The sequence below is a fragment of the Molossus molossus genome, unplaced genomic scaffold (genome assembly GCF_014108415.1).
Source record: "Molossus molossus isolate mMolMol1 unplaced genomic scaffold, mMolMol1.p scaffold_m16_p_4, whole genome shotgun sequence".
In the NCBI taxonomy this organism is placed as follows: Eukaryota; Metazoa; Chordata; class Mammalia; order Chiroptera; family Molossidae; genus Molossus; species Molossus molossus.
The window spans coordinates 49,768,300-49,778,966 of NW_023425377.1; positions in this window are offsets into that span (position 1 = coordinate 49,768,300).

Consider the following 10,667-nt stretch of genomic DNA (forward strand, 5'->3'; position numbering starts at 1 on the left):
AGATGGGCTGTGGGGCCTCAGTGGGCTTGGTTTTCCTGTGAGCCCTGGGGCAGGGAAGTCTCAAGGAGTGGGTGCCTTCTGTAGGGCGCCCTCTGCTGACTCACGCAGAATTTCTGGGCATCGGATTCCAAGTTCCAGGATGCAGAGCTGATACAATGTCAATAAGAAACATTCAAACCTGTGCAGTAAGAAACATTCAAACCTGTGCAGATTTTTGTGATTTTATTTGAGCCAAACTAACAAATTTCCAGGAAGCAAAAATCTCAACAGGTTGAGAAAATGCTCCAGAAAATGGCAGTTTTGCATCTTATTTTATACACTATAATCAAAAGAGAAGACATAATGAACTCCTTTGGTAATAGGTTAAGGCAGGTGAGAGAAAGCAAAGTGGGAAAACCTGGGATTAGATAAAAAGTGAATGTTAGACACATGCTTCTTTTACATAGGTGGTTACAGGATAGTTAACAGTCAATAATCAACTATAACAATAAGATTTGTAGTGTTTGCCCTGGTGCATTGGTTGTGCCCTGAGATGTCTGGGAAAAGGGAAGTAACCTTGGTATTCCAAGAGTATGTTATCTTAGGTGCAAAAAAAACAATAGACAAACTTAATTAAGGTGAAAGTTCACCTTTGTCAGGGAAGATTCTAGCCTAGGACATGATAACTATCCTCCATAAACTGCTTTTAGTTAAAAAGTTTTCATTTCAGATCATCTTATTTGATTATTTGAGGTCTCTTGAGTTTTTGAGGCTGCCACACAGGCATACCACAGGGATTTCCTTGTCTGTAGTGCCCCTCAGCTACAGGTGGAGAAAGTGAAGACCAGTGAGCAGAATGCACTGGGGAGTTGCTGCTGGTGCAGTACACTGGTATGGACAGCTTCAAAGCTTTCCTCAAGGCCCTGGGAGTCATGGATGACCTCAAGTCTGGGACCCGTAGGGCCACCTACAGGGGCATTGTCCGCTTTCTGTTCAGGGGCCACAGTGTCCACCTGGCACCCCCACAAACCTAGGACAGCTGTGATCCGAGCTGGAATTAGAATTAGTAGTGCCTGCCCATCCTTCCTGGGCCCCTTCCTTGCCATGTCACATGCTGAGATAGACTGTAGGTCCTGGACGGCATCCTCCTCTGTTTCTCTCTTGGTTCTGTTTATCTTTTTTTTTTTAATTTTTGAGTGTCATTTGATGATAAGGTGAAGATTATTTTTCCATTCTTGAGAGTCTTGTCAGGCTTAGTATGTGACCCCTTTCTATCCATACCTGGTAAACTATGGCAATGGCACTTAGGGTCCTAACCATGATCCCTGTATGAATGCCTTTTACAATGCCACTCAGAATATACATACTGGCTACTGTTTTCTGAAACTATTTACCCATATCATGTGTAATGCATTCTGAGAGTATCTATTTGCCAGTTCTTTTTAATAATGCTCATGACCTACCAATTTGATTTCATTAGTGGATTTGAAAACCAGACTTTGTTGACAGAAACCATCCTGGAGCTTCACACCAGATGAGTCAGCAGTCGAAGGGCCAGGGTCAGTTGGTCACTATAGGAGCAGCTCTGGCCTCTCTTCTGGGCTCACGGAACCAGCATCAGAAATTCATTTTAACCTTTTAGATTTTGTAGAGCTATTTTTGTCTTCCCATGTGTTTCTGGGTAGATGAATTAACCCTCTTTTGGGGTATGGACATGGTCATTATCGATGATTTGTGGATAGGGAAAGAGGCCTAGTGAGGCACTAGGTCCCACCTGACACAATTGGGTGTGGACAAAAAGGGACAACATTCTAACTTGACAAGCTCAGGGAAGGCCCGTGTGATTGCCTTCCAAACTCAAAGACCTAAAGTAATCACAAAGGATGTTCTGAAACTAGAACTTTTTAACTAAAAGCAGTTTATGGTAGGTAGTCATGTCCTAGGCTGACATCTTCCCTGACAAAGGTTAATCTTTACCTTAACTGAACCTGTCTGTTGTCTTTTTGCATCTACAATAACATATCTTTGGAATGTCAAAGTAATTTTCCTTTTTCCTGACCCCTTCAAGCACAGGTACTGCTCTGTGGATATCACAAATCCCCTCATTGTTATTAAGTTAATTGTTGACTATTAACCATCCTGTACCCACCTATGTAAAATATGTATGTGTCTGTCATCTTACTTTTCATCCAATCACAGAGGCTTCTCCACTTTACTTTCTCTCACCTTCCTGTTCTATCACCAATGGATTTCATGTAACTCACTTGCGTGTACTCTTTTGATTGTAATGTATAAAATAAAATGTAAGAACTGCCATTCTCAAAAACATTATCTCAATCCATTGAGATTTTGCTTCCCAACAGTATGACTCAAACATTCACAAAAATTCTTGACAGGTTTAAATGTTTCCTATGTTGGCATTTACATGGTGTAGTGCTGAGGGATTCCAAATAAACTCACCCAGGACCACCCCACAGACCCAGACTCAGAATCCAGCAAAGGGTCCTCTGAGCCCGCCAGCTCCCTGCCTGTCAGGTGAACTTGGGTTAGTTGTCTCTTGGATCCAGGACTTTCTCTTGCTTGTGGTAGAGGTTCTGACATTGAGTTGTATTTTTAAATCCTTGAGGTTAAGGGTTGACAGAACCCAGGCTAAGGCAAGACAGGAAAAATGGGTGGCTGATTTTGTTAACTTCAGCTTTGCAATTGAAATTGCTTTCTGAGAGTCTGAGCAAAAACTTTCGCTATATAACAGAGCTGAAGTCATTCAGCTCCGAAGATAAAGGGGTATGTCCTCCCTCCAGCCTGAATCTCGAATCTCGGGTATTCTTGGGTGACTAAAAATATTTGTGGTGGTATCAGAGGTCATTCCTCACAACTTTCAGGAGCCCCATAGGGAATTCCAACTCCACTGTAATTAACTGACTGGCTCGCCCAGGAGAGTGCCCATAAGATTTGATCAGTCAGTGCCCTGAGCCCTTCAGGTTGTTTTAGATGGCTGGCAGAGAAACCAAGGCACATCAGAGGGTTGAATGCAACTTGAGAGGTAGGACCCTCATGGGGCTCAACGCATAAGCAGCACACTTCAACCCACTACATAACATCCCTAGAAAATTTGCTCAGACTCTGAAGATTAAACACACACACACACACACACACACACACCCTTAAAATTGACGTGGGAAGTTGTGCCTCCAAGACTGGGAACTCCCAGACCCCAACCTTCATTATTACTCATGATAGAAAGCCTTTACTTGCAAGTGCTTTACAGAAATGGGAAGATTTAACTAGAAAATATCAACTTTACATAAGTTTTTTTGTTTGTTTTTTTTGGTATGTGCCCCTAGCAGGAACCAAACCCGGGACACTCTGGTCTGCAGGCCGACACTCCAACCACTGAGCCAAATTGGCGAAGGCAAAAATATAAACTTTAAATGGCCAAAATGCAATTATCTTTGGGTGCCTAAGTTAATGTTTTGCAAAAAAAAATTAGAAATGCCAGTTCTAACATTAAAATGAATGAATGAATGGAAAGCATAGCTTGATTTGGACATTAGAGCTTCTAAGGAAAAGCACAGATTAATTCTTAAAGAAATTAATAAGAAATTTTAGACACTGTCTCTGAACTATTCTGAAGCCAATAAATAGCCACACCCCATTCTTTTCCTTCTATCGCTCCCCTACTATATCCTTTGCTTGCTGAGCTTCCTTGTCCGGATTTGTCCTACCTCCTCCACTCCCACTGCCTGTGGGAAAATGAGCAACAGCTCCCTTTGGAGAAAGGCTGGACTGAGCCAGAGAGGAACCAGCAATTAATTGTTCCTGATTTTATCTGGGACACTGATGGGTTCACAAAGAAATTTAACTGTTAGAGCATGTAATCCTGGCTGTTTTAACCTAGTCCAATTAATATGCCTGGTTTCTGGGAGCAAAAGTAACAGAATTACTAAATAAGGTTTGAAAGAAAACTTCTGTAGAGAAGTCTGTCCACTTTAAGGATTATAGGAAACTGAAGTGGGATTAAAAAACAAAAAAACAGAAACAATCATAGTGCTGCTTCAAGGACTATGAGAGGGTATTTCCCCTTCTCCTTACTCATACTTTAGGAAAAATTGAAATTATCACAAAAGGGGAAGTTACTAAGGCCTGATAGACACTGGGGCTACTTTGTCAGTTCTTCACCCTACCCAACTAAGTTTCCCTCTCCCTCTGAGTAAAGCTTCTGTGCAAATAATAGCAGTATCTAACCAACCAATAACTTTTAAAATCAGAACCTGACCCTGGCCAGTTTGGCTCATCCGTTAGAGTGTCGGCCTGCGGTCCAGAGAGACCCAGGTTCAGTTCCCGCTAAGGGCACGTACCTCGGTTGCAGTTTGTCCCCGGCTCTACTTGGGTCATGCGGAAGGCAGCCACTTGATGTGTACCTTTCACATTGATGTTTCTCTCTCTCTCATCCCCTCTCTCCCTCTCCACTCTTTCTGAACAAAAAATGGAAAAATGTCCTGGGGTGAGGATAAAATTAATTAATTAATAATAAATAAATAAATAAAATCAGAACCTGTCCCCTTTCAAATAGGGAATGTTACAGGGCAACATATATTTTTAGTGGTCAAATTGGCCCCAATTCACCTTATAAGAAGAAATTTTCTTGAAACCCACAGTGCCCACATGTTCTTTTTCTGAAAGAGTGAAATGTATTTAGAACTAAATGAATCAGATACTGAACCAAATGGGAAAATAATGATTTCAAAGGAACACTCACCAGAGGAAAATAATCTTGATACTGAACATTTGTTGCAGATGTTCCAATGCAACTTTGGGCCCTTTCCAGCGCAAATATTGGTAAGATCAAGTCAGCCGCTACCATTAAGATAACTATTGATAATACTTTGCCTCTGCCTAATATTTGTTAATATCCTCTAAGACCTGATGCACTAGCTGGAATTAAGCGCATTTTACAAGATTACTTAAAAGGGGGACTTATAATTTAATGTACAAACCCCTGTAATTTGCCTATCCTTTCAGTAAAGAAACCAAATAGAAAAAGATGATTTATACAAAATCTCAGAGCTATAATGAGCTAGTTATTCCTAGACATCCTATGGTTCCAAATCCACATACCTTATTATCAGTCATTCCTATGACTGCCAATATTCTTCAGTAATAGATTTATGTAGTGCCCTCAGCATTCCAGCAGAATAAGACAGTCAATATCTCTTCGCTTTCACCTGGGAAGATTACAAGTTTACTTGGATAGTAATGCCCAGAGAGATACAAGGAGTTCCATCTATTGTCTTAGATAATAAAAGCTGATTTAATCATGTTAAATTTCATAGATATTCAACTCTAATCATACATGTAGGTGACTTAGTTTTATGCTCTATAAAATTGCTGGACTCCCAAAAGGATACCATATACCTATTACAAAATCTAGCTATAAAGGGACATGGATATCAAAGAACAAACTCTGATTCTGTTTACTCCAGGTAAAATACTTGGGTAGTAATATCTAAAGATGGGCTACTAATTAACCCTGAAATCCTCAAAGAAATCCTATCTTTTTCTCTTCCAAGACAAAACAAAACAAAACCTTAGCATCTAAGAAAATCAGTTTAACTTATTTCAGCTATTCCTTTCTAAATAAGTAAATTTGATAAAAGTTATTAAATATCTAAATATTTTGAAATAACATAAAATACGGAAACATTGATTGTTAGACAACTTTTTGGTTCACCTGCAATTGGCTTTTGTTGCAGAGGAGCTGTGGAGTAATATTGGAGCTGTGTATAAATGTCTAGTGCTTTGTTAGAGGTGTGTTTCTTAAAGATGTGATTGCCAATAGGGGAAACGGTGTCTCCAAAGGTTATGAAACGAGTTCATAGAAGTCCATCTAGGGAATACTGGTTGCTTATTTTTTTTGTTATCATTGGAATATGAGGTTTCTAAAAGTTAGAAATTCTAATTAAGTTGGAAGTAAATGATATGGTTTTGCTAATAGAAGGCATGAGGTATAGAAATTCACTTTTGAGGGAAAAGGAAGAAAGTGAGCTGTTCTAAGGATAGTTATTTCTGAATGGGTAAGAAAGTTTGTGAAAATTGTAGGAAGGTTTGAAAAAGCTTGTAAAGGCTATAAAAGTTTATGAAAGTTTTAAGTTTATAAAGAAAAAAAACCCCAGCCCTGGCCAGTTTGGTTCAGTGGTTAGAGCATTGGCCTGTGGACCAATAAGTTGCGGGTTTGATTCCAGTCAAGGGCATGAACCTCAGTTTTAGTTAGTCCCCATCCCTGATCAGGGTCATGCAGGAGGCAACTAGTCAATATGTCTCTCTCACATCAGTGTTTCTCTCTCCCTCCCTCTTACTCTATCTGAAGAAAAATGGAAAAATATCCTTGGGTGAGGATTAAAACACAAACAAACAAACAAAAAAATTCAGCCAGGCTCTCTCCTATTGCTTAATTCCTTAGATTAGAGCCAAGACTTTCTTTGTTTCCATCACTCATTCACAGACTTTGAGGTTTTTATTGACAGTTTCAATAGGTCTTTCTGTTTGATATTTAGGAACTTCCCTCCCCTTTTCTAGTCTCCTTAAAAGTCATCAAAAGCAAACAAGAAAAATATTGCATCTTCTCTACAAAAAGTAATAATTCAGATTATGTATATGGTCTTTATATGTCTAGTCTTCATGTGTATGGTTTTTATATGTTTGTCTGTGTGTTATATGTGGTGTGTTTCCTGCCTCCAGGTGGCAATACTAAGGGGTGATATTTTATTGGCCTAAAGAGATTAAATACTTACATAGGTTAAGCAAGATCCTGTGATCTGGACAAAATATTTAATGTTAAAACTGGTTCAAGTTTGACTGTGTTTTTTTAGAATTATTACCATAAAATATGTGTTGGTTTTATCTAGTTTACAGAGTTTGTGTTATAATCTTTTGGTTAAGTTTGTTTGACAACTTTTCCAAAGTTTAAATTTTAAGAACCTTTGTTAACTGAGAGATAACTTTGAGTTATTCCAATGGGCCCTGGAATACCTCAAGGATTTATTCTCTCTTCTTATTAAATAAATGTTTCAAACTAATTGGACCCTTTTAATATGCTTGAAATTACCTGGGAAGCTTTGCCAAATAAAAATAATAATAATAACTGTTATATTTTTATAATATATTTTTATTAAAATGGATGTTCTAAAGATTTCAATCTGCCCTAGGGAGGAACTTGCAAAGATTCAAAGGCAAGTTCAACCAGGGAGCTCCGAGGTAGCAGATGTCCTGTCAGTGACACTGGGCAAGCCAAAAGTGATGGTTTCCTGTGGGGGCATTGGGCAGTGGTATTTCAGATATTTGTGGTCCACACATTGGAAGTTTATGAATTATTTCCAACGATCAATGCACACTTTGATAAGCCATGTGCAATGTTTTAAAATCTTGCATATTATTTATTCTTTATATATTGAAATCGTGTATTGAATCTAAAAATATGTATCTATATGGACTTTATATTATTCTCTATGTCATTTTACAGTAATTATTATATATCAAGTAATTGTTTTCTTGGAATGTTATATGTTATAGAAAAGCAAAGCTTTTTTTTATCAATTGCATTATAATCAAATCTATAACCATACCACTTTAAGTTTTGCTTTTTATAGATAGTCATTGTTTTACATTGATGCATTTGCAAATATGTTACATCTTTGGTAAGGTTCACAAAAAGGACTCTGACTTACTCTAAATTACAGGTTTCTAAGCAGGTCATGTCTTTGAACTGGATGAAGATTTATAGAACTCTAAGAAATAATTGGCAGATAATCAGAACAAATAAAAAACGGTTATGGGACTAAATTAACTAGGAACTATTATGATGATGATGATTCTGTTTTAAATATTGCTGATTTTTTAATCTTTTTTGTTTGCCAAATATAAGAAAAACTAAAAGGAGACACTCTGCATTATTATCAGTGACTTATTAACAAGGTTATAGGGACTGATAAATTAGTAACATTCATTTCACAGTGTACTCACAGGAGACAAAGACTTCAAAGACCACGAATTACAACCAGGAAATTTTGGTCCATTGGGAAAGAATGTCTCCAATAGTGTTGAAAAGAAGCTTACCTTATCAGGTGCCTAACCACAAATGGACATCTGCCCCTATCTCTGACACTCCTCTTCATCTACAGTAGAGATCAAAGACTTTTCAAGGATGAAGAAGCCACTGATCAGAGAGGCAGACAGCTATCCCAAGATGTCACAAGGCCTGTATGCTTACAAATTAATGCTGCTCAAATTTTGTTCTTTTTAAATTATTAATTTATTCATTTTTGTTACAAATGTTTCTTCTTTTCCCCCCATTGACACCCTCAAACTTTGTTCTTATATCACCTGTTATTGATTGAATGTACATAAAATGATGTTAATATTATTATCCTTTTTATGGTTTCCTAATGGAAACAATAATCTGTCTCTCCAGACCCTCTCCCTTATTAGATATAAAAAATTTAACTTGTGTACCTGCTAATTTTTTTTACCTACTACACAATGATATTCTGATTATCAGTTATAATAAAATGGTAGAGACTCTTAATTAATCTGGCCAAACATATCATAAGGTACAAGTGACAGTGGGTATAAAAGGAAAACATATAATTAGCTTAATAAAAAAATTATGATAATACATATAAAGAGTTTTTTAGTTTGCTGGGATAATTGTTCCCCTCAGACTCTTCCTTGTCTAGTATTAGACATTTTCTGTTCCTAATCAGCATTACTGGTTTATTACTGTTGCTTTTGATCCTGGTATATAAATGTTATACTAGATGCAGAAAGAAAAAAAACGTAAGCAGCAAAAAGACTTGAAATATGGTAGCTCAAAAATTAGAAATAATCCAGAGTATTTTTTTAAGAAAGACGTTTAGGATCTGACTGCTTCCCATTTACCTTTTTATTTTGAAAAATAATAATAATAATTTGCCCTGGCCGGTTTGGCTCACTGGTTAGAGCGTCAGCCTGCGGACTGGAGAGTCCCAGGTTCCGTTCCCGCTAAAGGCATGTACCTCGGTTGCAGTTTGTCCCCAGCCCCATTTGGGGTCGTGTGGGTGGCAGCCACTCAATGTGTCTCTATCACGTCGATGTTTCTCTCTCTCTCTTCCTCCCTTTCTCCCTCCCGCTCTAACTGAAGATAAATGCAAAAGTGTCCTCAGGTGAGGATAAAAAAAAAATAATAATAATAATTCAACCTTGAATACCATCTAATACCATTATGGTCTTGCCCCATCCTCAGTGGTCCACCCTATTTAGCAAGACAAATGCTACATTGTAGGAATGAGCCTTCCTAGCACTGTTGGACGTCATTATCCAAAAGGTTGGTTATCAATGCATCCTTCGGATTGATTTATGACAAAAAAGGGGATGTGTGGATGAAAAAGGGGCCACATGCTAACCTGACAAGCTCAGGAAAGGCCTGCGTGGTGGCCTTGCAAACTCAAAGACCTCATGTAACCACAAAGGATGGTCTGAAATTAAAACTTTTTAACTAAAAGCAGTTTATAGCAGGTAGTCGCATCCTAGGCCAACATCTTCCCTGACAAAGGTCAATCTTTACCTTAACTGAACCTGTCGTCTTTTTGCATCTACTATAACATATCTTTGGAATACCAAAGTAATTTTCCTTTTTCCTGACCCCTCAAAGCACAGGCACTGCTCTGTGGAGATCACAAATCCTCTCACTGTTATTGAGTTCATTGTTGAGTGTAAACTATCTTGTATGCACCTATGTAAAATATGTATGTGTCTATCATTTTACTTTTCAACCAATCCAGAGGTTTCTCTGCTTTGCTTTGTCCCACCTCCTTATTCCATCACCATTGGATTTCATGTAACTCACTTGCATCTTCTCTTTGCATTGTAATATATAAAATAAGGTGCAAAACTGCCATTCTTGGGAGCATTATCTCAATCCATTGAGATTTTGCTTCCCAACAGTTTGGCTCAAATAAAACCACAAAAACTCTTCACAGGTTTGAATGTTTCATACACTGACATGGGCAGCAGTACTTTTGCTGCCAGACTCCATGTTCATAGCAGGCCTAAATTTATTTAACAATTGCTAACCTAGTGTACTGTTCTTGGTGCTTTATGATTAACTCATTTAATCCTCAAAGTAGTTGTAGGTAGTAAGTATGGCTCTTGTTTACAGCTGAGGACATGGACCCAGAAGTTCCCTTGCCCAATGTCACACCTGGTTGTGGTGCAGCAGAGATTTGAATGGAACCCATGCTGTTAACCACTACCTAATGCTGGTTTCTTCCTTTCTATTCTTTACCACCTTTATCCAAGGCTGCCTCCTCAGCCTCCCTCATACTCTGGCCTCTCCTCCTTCAGGCCCCAGGGTGGTGGGTAGGGCTGAATTTCTAGACCAAGCAGCAGGTTGTCTGCTGGGGTTAGGCAGGGGCAGCCCTCCCGGATAGGTTGCAGAGGAGGAACCACTCTTAGAAAGTACAGGCTATTATCTCAAGTTTCTCCTGAAGTGAGAAGCCATTTCAAGGGTCTGAGTGTCCTGTTCTTTTTTCTATTGATGTGAGTTCCCAGAGAGGCCACATTCACCATGTCAAAGCACCCTCAGGTTTGGTTTATGTGTGCATGGCTGTCACTCCTTAAAATCCATGATCCTCCTGTGAAAATGAAGTGGAAAT